The following is a 16,353-nucleotide window of genomic DNA, read 5'->3' as shown; positions in this document are numbered from 1 at the left end:
TACTCTTTAATGACTGTCATTATAACACGCAGCAGTGTTGGTTATCCTTATCACGCTGTACCTCACATCTCTAGTACTTATTTACCTTATAACTGGAAGTTTGTACCTTTTGACATTCACCTCCACCTCTGCTAACCATAAATCTGATCTCTTTTTCTATGAGTTTGTTTTTGAAGCATAATTGGCCTACAACACTATGTTAGTTCCTGTTATACAACATAATGATTTGGTATTTCTGTACATTTCAGAAAGATCACTATGATAAAGTCTAATTATGATCTGTCACCATACAAAGATATCACATAATTATTGACTATTTTCCTCACACTGTACCTTTCATACCTGTGCCTCATTTATTTTGCAACTAGTAGTTTGTCCCTCTTAATTTCCATCACCTATTTCTTTCCCCATTCAATCCCCTCCCCTCTGGCAGCCACCTATTTGTTCTTTGTGTCTATAACTCTATTTCTGTTTTGTTATGTTTGTTCATTTGTTTTTCCACATATAAGTGAAATCATACAGTATTTTTCTTTTTCTGACTTATTTCACTTAGCATAATACCCTCTAGGTCTACCCATGTTGTCGCAAATGGCAAGATTTCACAATTTTTTTTGGTGGATAATATTTCATTGCATATATACACTACGTCTTCTTTATCCATTCATCTGTCGATTGTCACTTAGGTTGCTTCCATATCTTGGCTATTGAAAATAATGTTGCAATGAACATAGGGAGGCATATATCTTTTCAATTATTGTTTTTGTTTTCTTTAGATAAATGCGAAGGAGTGGAAGTTTTAATTTTTTGAGGAATTTCCATACTGTTTCCCACAGTGACTGCACCAATTTCCATCTCCACCAACAGTACACAGGGCGGGGGGGGGGGGGGTCCCATTTCTCCACATCCTCACCAGTACTTGTTATTTGTTGTCTTTTTGATAATAGCCATTCTGATAGTTGTGAGGTGATATTTCATTGTGGTTTGGTTTACATTTCCCTGATGATTAGTGATGTTGAGCATCTTTTCATGTGCCTGTTGACCATCTGTTTGTCTTTTTTGGAAAGATGTCTCTTCAGGTCCTCTGCCCATTTTTTAATTGGGTTGTTTGTTTTTTGGTATTGAGTTGTATGGGTTCTTTGTATATTTTGGATATTAACCCCTTATTGAATATATTATTTGCAAATATCTTCTCCCATTCAGTAGGTGGCCTTTTTTTTAAATGAAAGTGATACACTTTCTTTTTAAAAAATATTTATTTATTTACTTATTTATTTGGCTGTGTCAGGTCTTAGATGCAGCATGCGGGCTCTTTGTTGCAGTGCATGGGCTTCTCTCTAGTTGTGGTGTGTGGGCTCCAGGGCACGTGGGCTCAGTAGTTACGGTGTGCGGACTTAGTTCCCCCGCGGCATGTGGGATCTTAGTTCCCTGTCCAGGGATTGAACCGGTGTCCCCTGCATTGGAAGGCAGATTCTTAACCACCAGGGAAGTTTGGCCTGTTTGGCTTTTTAATAGTTTCCTTCACTGTGCAAAAATTTCTTAGTAGGATCTAGTCCCGTTTGCTTATTTTTTTAATTTTTAATTTTAATTTTTTGCCGCACTGCAGGGCATGTGGAACTTCCCCAAACAGAGATCGAACCCATGCCCCCTGCAGTGGAAGCATGGAGTCTTAACCACTGGGCCACCGGGGAAGTCCTCCCATTTGTTTATTTTTGCTTTTGTTTCCTTTACCTGAGGAGACATATCAAAAAAAATTACTAAGACTGATGTCAAAGAGCATACTGCTGATGTTTTCTTCTAGAAGTTTTATGGTTTCTGGACTTGCATTTAAGTCTTTAATCCATTTTGAGTTTATTTTTGTATACGGTGTGATAAAGTAGCCCAGTTTGATTCTTTTGAAAGTTACTGTCTGGTTTTTCCAACACCATTTATTGAAGATGCAGTCTTTTCCCTGTTGCAAATTCTTGTCTCTGTTGTAGATTAATTGCCCATATAAGTGTGGGTTCATTTCTGGGCTCTCTGTTCTGTTGAAATCAGAACATAGTTTGAAATCAGGGAGCGTGGTATCTCCAGCTCTGTTCTTCTTTCTCAAGACTGTTTTGGCTAATCGGGGTCTTTGTTTCCATACAAATTTAGGAATTATTTGTTCTGGTTCTGTGAAAAATACCATTAGCATTTTGATAGGGATTGCATTGAGTCTGTAGATTGCCTTGGATGGTACTGTCATTTTAATAATATTGATTCTTCCAATCTATGAACACAGTATATCTTTCCATCTGTTTGTGTCATCTTCAATTTCTTTCATCAGTATCTTAAAGTTTTCAGAGTACAAGTCTTTTACCTCCTTTGTTGGATTTATTCCTAGGTATTTTATTCTTTTGAATGTGATTGTAAATGGGATTGTTTTCTTAATTTCTCTTTCTGATAGTTCATTGTTGGTGTATAGAAGTGCAACAGGTTTCTGTATATTAACACATTTATTGACTGGGGTATTTTTGCAGAAACTAATGCCTGTGGCCAGCAATTTGTTATGTAAGTGAATATTGAAACACCTGCATTTGAGTAAATATCAACAATTTTTTTTTGCATTTAATGTATTTATTTGAAACTTTGTACATGTCTTACTAAAGCAGTCTAATATTTCATTAGAGTGTGATAAGCAGTATAGCAGGCACCTCTGTGCAGGGGAAGAGAACATCTATTACAAATATACCATGTTTCACTGTGCTTTCCCCTGGAAGAGCACACTCTACACTTTCTGGTGGCATTTTTTTAGTCCTGTGGGTATTATATCCTCTAGAATATGTTCTTTTATTTTACTTGATAGTTGACAAGGTGGATCTTTGCAGGGGACTCTTTTAGAAACACCACAAGAAGGACCAGGTGCGGGACTACCAGTACATTCACCAGGATGGTCAGTTACCCATTCTCTAGATACTGCTAACAAAAATTGCTTGCCTAAGTCATTTTATTCTGTGCATTAAGGCTACAATAAATTTTAAAAGCATTGAATAAACTGCAATTACTCAAATAGAAACCCACTTTCTTATACCATTTTCGAGTTTTCCGGAGGATATTGAAGTTTACCAGATATTGATTGGATCAATCAACTCCTTTCATATATTTATTATACTCTAATATACAAGAGGCCTTAGTTATCTGATGGCCAGTCCTTCTGTCTTCCTTTCCTGTAAATGCTACGGAGATATCATGAATAGTTGTTACCATAGCCTCTTGTCTTTCCATATAAGAAGAATCACTTCTCCCTTCCACAAGAATGTCATTTCTCCTCTCTGTAGATTTTTAGATTTCTCTTTTAATTGGTTTGGTAGACCATGATTTTCTCTTATAGTCCCACAAACTCTGGTTTTATTTTTCAATAATATTTCGGATGTGAACACACTGTTGTAATAATTGTCTTGGTAAATACAGTGCCATGAACCAAGACAAGGTTGTAGGACTGATAATATTGTTTCTTGCAGTTTCTTTCCTTCACCCATCTAAATCTCATGGTTGCATATATATCCAGTTTCACTTTCACTAACCATCCCGACCAAAATGCCATATTTTGTAAGTTTTCTGGGATTATAGTTTTAGAATCAGAGTTGTCCTCTCCACTTTATCATTGCTTCCTCAAGTGATGGCTCTTGTTTGGGTATGTAGATCGATTGAAATTTTGGTAGAAAGTAACCCCAAAACGGTTTAACTTTTGAAAATCTGTCTCCAGGAAGTGGAGTTTCTGAGTTATCGTTTAAGTGAAGAAATGTCATTATTTGTTTGAACTTTTTCTCGTCATAATCTTTGGAAAGATAGGTATTTCAAGTAAGGGATCAGTTGACCAATATTCTTTCCAGTGTGACTTTCTTATTTGTTCCATCAAAATTATTAATCCAGGAACTTCCCTGGTGGCACAGTGGTTAAGAATCTGCCTGCCAATGCAGGGGACACGGGTTCGAGCTCTGGTACGGGAAGATCCCACATGCCGCAGAGCAACTAAGCCTGCGAGCCGCACTGCTGAGCCCGCATGCCACAACTACTGAAGCCCGTATGCCTAGAGCCCATGCTCCGCAACAAGGGAAGCCACCTCAATGAGAAGCTTGCGCGCCGCAATGAAAAGTAGCCCCTGCTCGACACAACTAGAGAAAGCCCACGCGCAGCAATGAAGACACAAAGCAGCCATAAATAAAGAAATAAATTTATTAAAAAAATTATTAATCCAAGAAACTTCTTCATGTCACTGTTGGTTACATTAGTCCATTTTAAAGCCTTATCATACTTTTTATATGACTTTTCATTCTGTTGGTGATACAAGTTTGTTTGAGAAGTGACCAACTCGAAAAAGATGTTACCAAAAATGAATTCTGTTATTTCACTCTTTCTGGGTTATTACATTCTACAGTTGTACCTGACACAGCTGTAAAGTCTTCTAATTTTTGTGAAATGTTGTCTTCAATCCACTCTTCTGTAGAAGCAAAGGAGCATTCCCCAGCACCATGAGTTTCATTTTCACTTTCCATATCAGAGTCAATCACTAAGGTTTTCTATCTTTTTGTTGGTCTAATAGTCACATCATCTGAATCAGAATTATATTCTGAAGAACTATCATCTTCTGAGACACTAGTATATATGTCACTCAGACAATCAGAGAAAGTATCTGCATAAAATTCCCCAAAAAATTCTTTACTCAAAATTTTGCGATGCGTCATTTTTGAAAATTCTATGGTAACAAACTTGCATTTACAATATACACAAGGTTGGAATAAAAACCTAATGGAGCAAAATGTGAATGATAAAGACAATCATAAGTTGTATAATGAACCCTTGATCAATTTTTTTTAAAGATTTTTTTTTTAACGTGGACCATTTTTAAAGTCTTTATTGAATTTGCTACAATATTGCTTCTGGTTATGTTTTGGTTTTTTGGCCACAAGGCACCCCCTATATTGGAAGGCGAAGTCTTTAACCACTGGACCACCAGGGAAGTCCCAATCACTTTTAAGCTCTAACAACTTTGCATGGTGATGTTAATTGTATCACTCTGTAAAAACGTATTGATTCATCTCCGGTCAATAAATTGTTAATTTTGTATCCTGCAACTTTACCAAATTCATTGTTGAGCCATAGTAATTTTTTGGTGGCATCTTGAGGATTTTCTATGTATAGTGTCATATCATCTGCAAATAGTGACAGGATTACTTCTTCCTTTCCAATTTGGATTCATTTTATTTCTATTTCTTCTCTTATTGCTATGGCTAGGACTTCCAATACTATGTTGAATAAAAGTGGTGAGAGTGGACATCCTCATCTTGTTCCTGATCTTAGAGGAAATGCTTTCAGCTTTTCACTGTTGAGTATGATGTTAGCTGTGGGCTTGTCGTATATGGCCTTTATTACGTTGTTTTCTCTATGTTCTCTCTATACCCACTTTGTTGAGAATTTTTATCATAAGTGGATGTTGAATTTTGTCAAAAGCCTTTTCAGCTTCTATTGAAATGATCATGTGATTTTTATATTATGTCTTTTAAAGAAGCTAAGAGAATGGAGAACAAGTATATATTTATAGATTTTGTTGTGTTAACCTTTTTATCTAGCTTTTAAAATTTGTTTCATTTCTTTCTTCGGATTTGAATTAATATCTCATGTCTTCTTTTCTGCAATACGGCTTTTCCCCACCACTTTTGTGCTGTTATTATCAAATATATTACATGTCTATGATTAGACCCCAAAATACAACTACAGACATATTGTTTTATGAAATTTCTTTTTAAGTAAGTCAAGAAAAAAGGAAAAATATGCAAGTATACAGTCTTTTGTTATTATCAAAGTAATTACCTATACTGATGCTTTTGTTTGTGTGGATTTGAATGACAGTCTTGTGTTACTTGATTTCAGTCTGAAGAACTTCTTTTGATATTTCTTATAAAACATATTTGTTAACAGCTAACTACCTCAGTTTTTATTTGGGAATACCTTTATCTCACCTTCATATTTTAAAGATAGGTTTGCTGGATATGAGACTTTTGGTTGGCAGATTTTTCTTTCAGCACTTTGAATAATCTGGCCTCCATTGTTTCTAAGTGAGCTGTTATTTTTATCAGGGTTCCTTTATATATGATGAATTAGTTTTCTCTTGCTGCTTTCAAGATTTTATTTCTCTTTGTCTTCAATGTTTTGGTTATGATGGATTTGGGTGTGTATCTCTTTGTGTTTATACTTGTAATATGGAGTTTCTTGGATATGAATTTAATGTTTTTCATCAGATTTGGGATGTTTTTGGCCATTGCTTCTTCAAGTACTTTTTCTGTCCTTTTCTGGTACTCCCATTATACATATGTTGGTGTTCTTAATGGTGTTCCACATTCCACTGAGGCTCTGTTCTATTCTCTTCATTTTTTCCCTCTAGTCTTCAAATTGCATGATCTCTATTGATTTACCAGTAAGTTCACTGATTCTTTCTTCTGCCAGCCCAAATATTCTGTTAAACCCCTCTAGTGATTTTTCATTTTACTTCTTGTACTTTTTAACTCAAGAGTTTCCAGTGGCGTCCCAGTCGCAATAAACACACCTAATGCCTAGATCTTGGCTTTGAATACCATTCTAATACCAGCAAAAGGAACCAGAGATCCTTGGAGAAAGGCTGATTATAGGGTTGGGGCAGGGCTTATACAAGAGGAGCCCGGAATGTCCTGTAGTGCCAGGAAGTAAATGAGTGTTTAAAAACCCCACAGTGATGGGTTTATGTCCAAGTTACACAGGAGCCCACTGAAAGAGCTTCTGATGGCCAAAGCTGGAAAAATTTAAGCATCAAAGTAAAGCAGTATAAGATTATAACCCAAAGCATAAAATAAATATCTATGAGTCCATACTGATATAAGTAAATGATTGAATAAATACATAAATGGAGAAGAAGAAACAAATGTCCTGTGTAAAAAAATTCTAAATAACAATGTAAATAATTTGTTCTTCTCCCTCCTTAAGCATGGGCTGCTCATAGTGACTTCCTTCCAAAGAGTAAAGTGTTCGAAGTGTGAAAAAAAGTAAATTTTAAAGTGAAATAGTGGAGGACCCTGACAAGCACTACCTCAGCTGGGTGATGAAGGTCAACATTGACAGTGATAAGTCATGTTGGCAGCCTGTACCCTTCATACGATGTGATGAGGATTGTTCTTCAACTCTGTGGTCTTCCTCCCCCCAACCCACAGCTCCAGTCTAATCAAGAGAAGAACATCAGACAAATTTCAAGTGAGGGTCATTCTATAAAATACCTCTAATTTTTCTCATGTTTGGGTTCCTACATCTATCCTCAAAGTCCTTTATCTGTTGTATCATAATTTCTTTCTCCTTATATGTTTGCTCTTTGCTCATATTTTTTATACTTCATCTTCCAGCCCACTGACTTGGGTCTAAAAGACGACCATGCTATCCTTCAATCTGTCTACTGAAATTCTTCTTGTTAACTCCAGTAACAAATGTGCACTGCCCTTGAAGCTACTTAAGTGTCTGTTACTGTCATCATTTTACTCTACTTTTCCTGTCTCCTCTCTATCAGCAACATGTGTTCTTTTGGGACACAAGAGACTGATTTTTGTCTCTTGTGGTTGCCCTCCTCCACCTGCCTTGTTTGGGGTATTTTCTTTCTTGGTTCCCTGGGGATCAGAAGTGATTGTTGTGTTACCTACACCCAGCAGTTCTGCAGGGAGTGGACTCTGCTGTGGCTGGTGGTGTAGAAATAGGTACGGTGCCAACCCTGTGATCTCCTAAGCTGCTTCCATCTTTCAATCTCTTCCTACCATCCCAGGGCCACCTGGGAGGCAGGATCCATTTCAGGGGAGGTGGACAGGATCCATTTCAGGGGAGTGGAGAGGACAAAGCTATGCTTCCAGAATATTCTTCCCACCATTTAACCTGGAGAGTCACATCAGACCTCTCTCAGACATGCCAACTCTATGCCCTTGAATGAGATAAAGAGACCAGGTTGTCCCCATGAGGACCAAGGCCAAAGCCCCTTGTTTCTGGAACTTTCCAAAGGAAAGCACATCTCCGATTCCACCAAGGATGACGTGTTCTACACTTCAGTCAGTTAATGTTTTGTGAGTCACAAATTCTGCAACAAAGTGACATAAAGAGATAGCTTTTCTCTCCCACAGCAGTGCCCTGCCAGGGACCACTGGAGCAGAGTAATGAGAATGGCTGAGGGAGAAATCCAGGGACACTTGGAGCCATCTTCTAGAACATGGTCTGAGCACCTCGATGGTGAGTCCATAATGTCAGGGAGAGACGGCTGGAGACTCAGGGAATAAATAGTTGATCACAGTACTGTCGGATTTAAGAAGGACTGATTTATTTCCTGGCTCCTTCCTTCCTTTCTCCCTTCATCGACTCACCCTTGGCCCGTGATCCGTATGTAACAGAGTCAGACATCTTTTTTATGAGTCAGATCTTTTTTATGAGCTGCGGACCCATGGACACATCTGACCATCTCCTCACCTGCACACCCAGGCACCCCAAATTGATGAGTGAGTTCAGCTCACGTCCTCTACCCTGGATAGTACCTCTTCCTTTTGGGGGGAGCAGAAGAAAGCGATATGATGTGGAGGTTCCATAAGCCTGGCCACCACCCCACCCCGTTGCTATGCTATGCCCATTGTGTACCGTTGTCTGGGAAACCTGAGCCCAATAGGGGGCCGCAGGGTGGGGTGGCAGAGACAGTGTGCGCTGCGGGTGCTGTGGACACATCCTCCCAGAGACGAGTGGAGGATGGCAGTGCAGAGGAGGCAAGCCCTGGGGCCCTGGGGCTGGGAAGGAGGCCAGTCGGAGACCCCAGAAGGGCCTGGGATCCCTGAGCTCTGAGCCCAGCAGTAACAGGGCTGCTTATTTGGTGGAACAGACATACTTCCACCAACCTTTTGCTTTGGACAGAAATAAGTCTACCTCCTCACTGGACCAGCTACTATTTTTTATTTCAATATGGGAGCGTCTTTGGCAATAAATCCTTGGATAAGGGCTCCAGTCTCCTCTTAGAGTTTGTCCAGTGAGCTTCCTGGGTGGGGGCAGGGTGGGGATAACCAGAGCCACAGGGTTTGGGGAGGGGGCCACCAGTGGGTACCAGAGAATGGGCGCATGGCCATCCTGACTGGTCACACACCAGGAGGGAGGAGCGGGGGAATCAGTATGACCAAGTAGGTTTTGTTCCAGGAATGTAAGCATAAAATAGTGCCAGGAAACCTTGTGCAGTTCACTTCATCAGCAGATCATAAAAGAGAAGCTTAGGGTCATTTCAGAGGATGCAGACTGGATTTAACACCCCCCCCCTTCATGGTGGAAACTCTTGGATAATTAGAGATACAAGGGCGACCTTAACAGGTGAAGGGCAACTGCTACAAACACAGCAGAGCCCAGGCTTCCATGAAAACTTCAGATGCAACCCACCAAGGTTGGGACCTGGGAGCTGATGTCTCTCACAGCTATTACTCTGGCCCGTGTTACAAGTGGGGACGAGGACTGCAAAGGAGACACGAGTCGCCATTTATGTAGACAACGTAACTTTCTACATAAAGAAATTTTCTAAGAAACTTTACAGTTAGAACTAATAAGGTTTGATATAAGGAGATAAAAAATCCACGGCATGGTTACCTAACAGCCATTACTAATTGAAAAGTGCAAAGAAAAAACATGCCGCCCACAATAGCAATAGAACTATTGATTAGCAGTAAAGAAAGATGTGCAACACCTCAAGTGAGAAAACAGTACAATTTTACTGGAGGATAGTGGGGAAGATTTAACTGTGGGAGAAACATAGCATGGGTAGGAAAACTCAGTTTTAAGTGTTCGGTTCTCTTGTAAAATAATCTATAAATTAAATGCAATTTCATCTGAACTCCTAGCAGCGTTCTTCACGGCACCTGTTCAAGTGAATTTCTGCTTCACGTGGAATACTGGAGGACCACGCATAGTCAAGCCAAGTTTGAAGAAGGAGCAGAAAGGGACTTGTTCCACCAAATATCAAGGCTCTGGCCATGGCTACCATAGACTGCATGAACAGATGGGTCCGTGGAACAGAGCAGAGCCCCAAACCAGACCTGCGCACACATGAAAACGGGACGCACCAGAGGTAGCTACAGATCAGCAGGCAGTCACCTGCCACCAGTAGAAAAGTAAAATAATTCAGATCATGATCTATTTCTGTACAGAGAATAAATTGCGTATGGGTTAAAGTCCTACATTTGAAATGCCAAACTTTAGAACATTGAGAAAAAACTACAGGAAAATGGCTTTATGATGTCAGGGACAGAAAAATTTGTTAAGCAAGACATGCAAACACAAATCATATAATTGAAGTTTGATAAATTTGACTACCTTATAATTAGTAGCTTCTGTACGACAAAAGCCACCATTAATAAAGTTAAAAGTTAAAGAAAAAAACAAGCCACAGATCATGAGGAATTATTTTCCATAAACTTAACAGAAAAATGATTATTATCCAGCATATATAAAGAGCTCACAGTAATCAATAAGACAATACAAAAAAAGAATCAATTAAAATAGGCCAAGGATATGACCACGCAATTAACAGAAGAGGTAACTGAACGGCCAATGACCACGAACAGAGGTACTTTCTCCCCAGGAACCAGGGAAATGCAAATTAAAGCAGCAGTTTTATAATCGTCCCATTAACAAAGGTTAAGGATCTAGCAGTAATAATGTTAGCAGTGAGTGAATGAGCTGTTGGACAAAGCTAGGGAGGGTGCACTGGCTCCATCCTTTGAAGAGAAATGTGTCCACTCCTGGAGCCTGGCAGACCCCTCCCCCTGGCAAGTCCATCTCTCCTTCTGGGGACATTGTTGCATTTTGCACAAGAACCGGAAATGTGCATGTCGGGTGGCCCCGCTTATGACACGACCCGTCAGAACAGTGGAATGTGTCAGGTGGGGATGGACCACGTGGCATTCTTAGGATGGAGGCCTCACAGACATGGGCCAACGTGGACACGCGATGTAGTGTGAGAAAAGACAAGAGACGCAGTTATACACCGGGTCTGACTTGTGTAAAGTCTTAAAACACACATATCTTTACTAAAAAACAACACGATATATTGTAGTAAAGATATCAAGGCATGCTCGGTAAGGCTGTCGAGGGGGAGAGAGGGAAATTGGGGGGGTGGTTGATGCACGGGGCTCCCCTCGATTTTGATGTAACACTTCTCGAAACATTACGTGAAGCAAATGCGGCAGAATGCTAATGTGTGTTAGGTCTGGGTGGTGGGTACAAATTACCCTGTGTCATTTGCTCCGAGTGTTCCAACTATCCCATAATAAAACACTGAGACAAAGAACATAGATCAGGGAGGAGGGTGGAACTAAGAAGAAATAGGAGAAAACAACAGATGCTAAGATAGCAGAATAGGATAATAGGATGGAAAGTGAGCCAGCAGAGCTCCGGGTGGAAATGAAAGAGGAAAAGAAACCACTTCAGAAATGCAAGCAGAGGAGACTGCAGAATACAGCCTCAAGGACACGATTCATTCAACAAATAACTGAACACCTGCTGAGAGCCAGGCCCTGGGACTTGGAGTGATCCCAACCTGCAAGGAGCGAGGGGGGCAGTAAACAAGGAAAAAAGAAGTCAAGAGGGGATATTCCAGAGCCTGCTGCTAAGGGCTGGGAGAAGGGCTGGTGGAGGGGCAGGGGGTGAACGGTGGGCTTGTTCTGTGACGTGTCCCTGGGAGCCTCTGAGGAGGCCACCCGTCAGCTGGGACCCGGGGGCCAGCAGAGCCTGCGTTCAAGGGTGGCAGAGAGGGTGCGAGAGCGCGTGGCTTTGGGGAAGACAAAGGACCATAGTAGGGCATCCAGGACATGAGTTGGGAGGCTGGGTCGGCCCCCAGCCGAGATGTGGGCCCAGAGATCTCTCCAGAGTCAGAACAGACAGTCTCTGCTTCTGTGGGACTGAACGGGGCCGCGGAGAGACTGGGGCGACCGCCGACTTGCGGCTGAGTGAGGCAGAGGATGAGGCTCCTGGAGCTGAAAGGCCGGCTGGGACAGGGGAGCCTCGCGATGTTACATCCATGCGTCGACGTTACACCCGCGGCATGGGACAAGAGGCAAGAGGACAGGGCAGGGGACACCAGAGGAAGCAGAGGGCGAAGAGGTCAGCGTGCCTGGGGAGACGGTGGTGACATGGAAGCAGGCGGGGCTGGGGGGACCCCAGCAGCCTCACTGCTCCCCCTCTGGAACGGATGGACGGGGGCGGGGAGGAAACATCATAAATGGAGCAGACACGCATTCGGGCATGATGTGTCCCAGCCGGTCGTGAAGGCAGCGGCGTCCGGGCGGAGCTGGAAGACAGGGTCTAGTACGGGAGGAGGAGGGTGGGGGGGCCCGGAGCCTGAAGTGATAAAGCAGGGCCGCTCCCAGAAACTGCCCAAACCTGGACTCTCCGGGCGGGAGCAAGCAGGGCCTCCGCCTGCGGTGGGTCCGGAGCTGGAGGAGACGCGCTGGTCTGGCAGCCCTGCTCCCGGGGAGGTCGGCTCCCGGCTTCTCCGCGATACAGAGGAGCCCGAGAGTGGAGGAGGGGACAGCTGCCCGCTCCGCCCCGCAGCTGCGGGAGGGATGGGGACGGTCCCCGGAGCGCGGCCAGCGCGGCTGTGCCGTGGGAACACTTAGGTGCGAAGATCCCAGAGCCGGGTCCACGTGGCGTCCCCTGGATCTGACTGCTGCGTCCGATTCTGTAAGGAATGTCGGTCCCGCCGGGAGGCGTGGGCTGAAGCAGTGCAGGGCAAGGCCACGGGACCGGGGCGGAACTCTCCTCGGTCGGATTTAGTTCTTGCAAAACTAAGACCAAATCACATTGGTAAGAGGTGTTGGGACAAATCACCACAAACTCCGTGGTTTCAAGGAACGCCCGTTTCCCACCTCACAGATTTGCAGGCTGGATGGCGGACTTGGCTCTCACTGGGTTTATCGAGGGTGTCGGCCTGGCCGCGTCCCCTTCCAGAAGGTCTGGGGATGGGGTGGAATCACCTCCAGGCTGTGCAGGTGTTGTCAGAGTTCAGTCCCCGGCGTTTGTAAGACCGAGGCCCCCATGTCCTCGTTGGTGGGCAGGCGAGTTCCGCTCTTGGCTTCTAGAAGTTTCCGACACCCCTTGGCCTGGGGCCGCCTTGCGCCACCTTCAAAGCCAGCAACGCCGGTCAAGACCTCGCCCTCAGTCTCTCCTGTCCCGTCTGTGTGTGTCCGACTTCAGGGAAGGGCTCGTGTGGTTCCACCAGACGATGCAGGACAACGTCCGTCTCGAGGTCCTCAGCTCAACTGCACCTGCAAGTCCCTGTCACCACGTGAAGTGGCCTCGTCACCCTTATTCAACCTGCTACCAGTAGAGAAAAAAATGAAGCAAGTGCGGCAAAATAGCAACCTCTGGCGAATCTCAGCGGAGGGCTGTGGAGCTCCTTGTATGCTTCCTGCAGCTTTTCTGGGGGCGCGAGTGCTGTCGGGATGAACAGGCGATCTAGACAGAACAATCATGCTCACAGGTCAGAAAGTCCTCAGGTCTCCTCTTCCTCCTGGACTTGGGGTCGGGGGGTTTGCACCCAGCCAGATACAGAGGCAGCGGGCAACGATCTCAGATTTCCAAACATGCATCCGGGAAGAAGACTCCCTGAGAACATAAGTTCCAGAACTCAGAGGTACCTTCAGCCAGCACTGATGCTATCTATGTCCACACAGAAAGGGCAAAACAGCCGTGCGGTTTGGTCATGGATGGACATGTAAGGAAGGACATGTAAATAGTTAGCAGAATACCTAAAATGAGAGGACTGAGGGGAAACCGGAGGCGGGGAACAGTAAGACCGCAGGACGGACAAATGTGTTTATTTCTCCATTTTTCACCACAGGAAGTTAAAAGTACAGTCAAAGTTTATAAATCAAGAAATGAAGGTCTAACTGTCGCTGAAGGTTATGCAGTGGGTGGGTACCTTCTTCCCGTCCTGCTGAGCTGGCGGGGGGGGGCTCATGGTCCAGTTTTTACTCCCCTTTATATTGTCTCCCGACCACATGCCCAGCTGCCCGTGAATCCTGCCCTCACGGTTTGTGAGTTCAGGCAGCCGTGCCGCCGGCTCAGGTGGCCCAGGTGGCCCCCTCCCCCAGCTCCAGTCACACCCCTGGCCCAGTGCTCCCGACGCCCTGCCTGCCCCAGCCCAGGCCGCCCCCTCTGCCCTCCCTGGTCTGTCTGTGCTCCTCCTGCCCGCCCCCTCTGCCCTCCCTGGTCTGTCTGTGCTCCTCCTCCTGCCCCCTCTGCCCTCCCTGGTCTGCCCGTGCTCCTCCTGCCCCCTCTGCCCTCCCTGGTCTGCCCGTGCTCCTCCTCCTGCCCCCTCTGCCCTCCCTGGTCTGTTCGTGCTCCTCCTGCCCGCCCCCTCTGCCTTCCCTGGTCTGTCTGTGCTCCTCCTCCTGCCCGCCCCCTCTGCCCTCCCTGGTCTGTCTGTGCTCCTCCTCCTGCCCCCTCTGCCCTCCCTGGTCTGTCCGTGCTCCTCCTCCTGACCGCCAGCCTTTCTGCTTTTCGCTCCGGGGAGGGGGTGTCAACTCATCCCCCCCGACCGGGTTTTCACGTCAGGCCCCGCGAAGCCCGCAGTGTTCTTGGCACCCTCTGGGCAGACGGGTGTGACCCTGCGTCAGAACGCCGTTCCCCTCGGTCGTGTGTGTCCCTTCCAGACAGTGAGCTCGGGGCGACCCGCAGGGCCCCGGGGCTCTCAGAGCAGAGGCGTCCCACCCCAGTGTGTTGACGGCCCGAGGGAGTGGCCAAGGGTCTGCAGACGCCCAGCGTGAAGGCACGTGCTCGAAGTGGACAGCATGTAACGCTCGAAGCGTGCCCCAGCCCTAAGTCCCACGTAGGGGCTGCTTACGGGAGTACCTCAGGGGCTCGGCACGCAGGCGGGGTAACCTCCGAAGTCTAGGTCTTTGCTTTCCCAGAAACGTTCTCTGTGGACTGCATCAGTGCATGTTAAAGAAAATCCATCAGCACACATTTTCTTTAATTTTCAGTTCCTATTAGCAATATTGACAAAAGGATTCCCCAGCGCAAGGGCCAGACGGGGTTAATACCTCCTTGGTCTGTGTCCTCTCCTCCGACACTGTGGGCGGGGGCCGCCTGTCTACCTCTACTCCCTGTACCCCCCCGCCTGGCGTTTAGGTTATAGTGCAGTTCAATTTTAATCCACTCCCAGCTCAATTCAATTCGGTTCAGTTCGTTTGCGGCTTCTGTTCCTTTCCCATCCATTTTCGGTTCAGTCTAAGTCATTGTCGGTTTAACCCAGTTCATTTCCAAGTTCAGTTTCTATTTTGCTTAGCGCTTGTCCAGAGAGTGGCTCCTGTTCTCCGGTCCTGAGCTGGGTCCCCCTGGGAAGATGAGCTGTGGGGTCTGGCAGGGCGAGGTGGGCGGTGGGTCTCACCCCGAGGTGTCCCGGGGGCAGCAGGGCGAGTGTAGAGGCCACGCGCTGTGTGTCCACGTGCGAGGCACCCGCCAACCAGGATGCCAAGTCCCCTCGGTTCCCCAAGCGCGTCGGCGCAGCCCCGTGAGCGCGGGCAGGTGTCCTGCGGGTCAAAGGTGTGTCTGAGCCTACAGGTTACGTGATTGAACTTGTGGAATCACCTCCCTCACTGCAGTCCTTTGCTGAGTCTTCAATGCACTACGTGTGCCGTGAGCTACTGAGGAAGGACTGACGTGGAAAGTTTTCTGGAAATTTTCTACTAGTTCCAGGCGAACCCGGCTGCTGAGGGCAGGTCCTGGGCTGGGGGCAGGACGGCTGGGTTCTCAGCCCAAGCTGACCGATGGTGGTTGTGTGCTGGGGCCCCAGCCTCAGTCTCCCGGGGTGGAAGTGTGTGCTGACGCCCAGCTCCGGGGTCCCCAGCTTCTACGGGCCCCGCGTGATCGCCGTGTCTCAGGCTCACCCGCAGGTGCTCCCAGCTCTCAGGACCAACCGAGACGGAGTCCCTGAGCCCAGCCTCTCCCATGGCTTGTGAGGGGCTTCGAGCTTGTACAGACCTAAGTCCTGCCTGGACCTCCACCAAGGGCGGACTTCGCCAGAGCTGTGTGCCGGGGGCCAGCCTGAAGGCCGAGTCCGGGCTAAGCTGCCACTCTCCCCGGGCAGACGCTGCGTCCGGCCCCTCCCGGGGTGCCACCGGGAAGCAAGACAAGCCGAGAAGCAAATTTTCACCTTCCTCTGCCCTCGAGACGACTGATTTCCATACTCTCTGCAAAACAACCCCGAAGTTGAGACAAGACTCTTTGGAGCAGGAATGGTTTGCCTGGGAAATTTGGGGACGCAAGTTCGATTCATCATTATTTATGAACCAACAGGGAGGGGTTTATTAT

Source organism: Balaenoptera ricei, chromosome 2, assembly GCF_028023285.1.
Source record: "Balaenoptera ricei isolate mBalRic1 chromosome 2, mBalRic1.hap2, whole genome shotgun sequence".
Taxonomy (NCBI): Eukaryota; Metazoa; Chordata; class Mammalia; order Artiodactyla; family Balaenopteridae; genus Balaenoptera; species Balaenoptera ricei.
Note: the sequence above shows the minus strand (reverse complement) of the source record.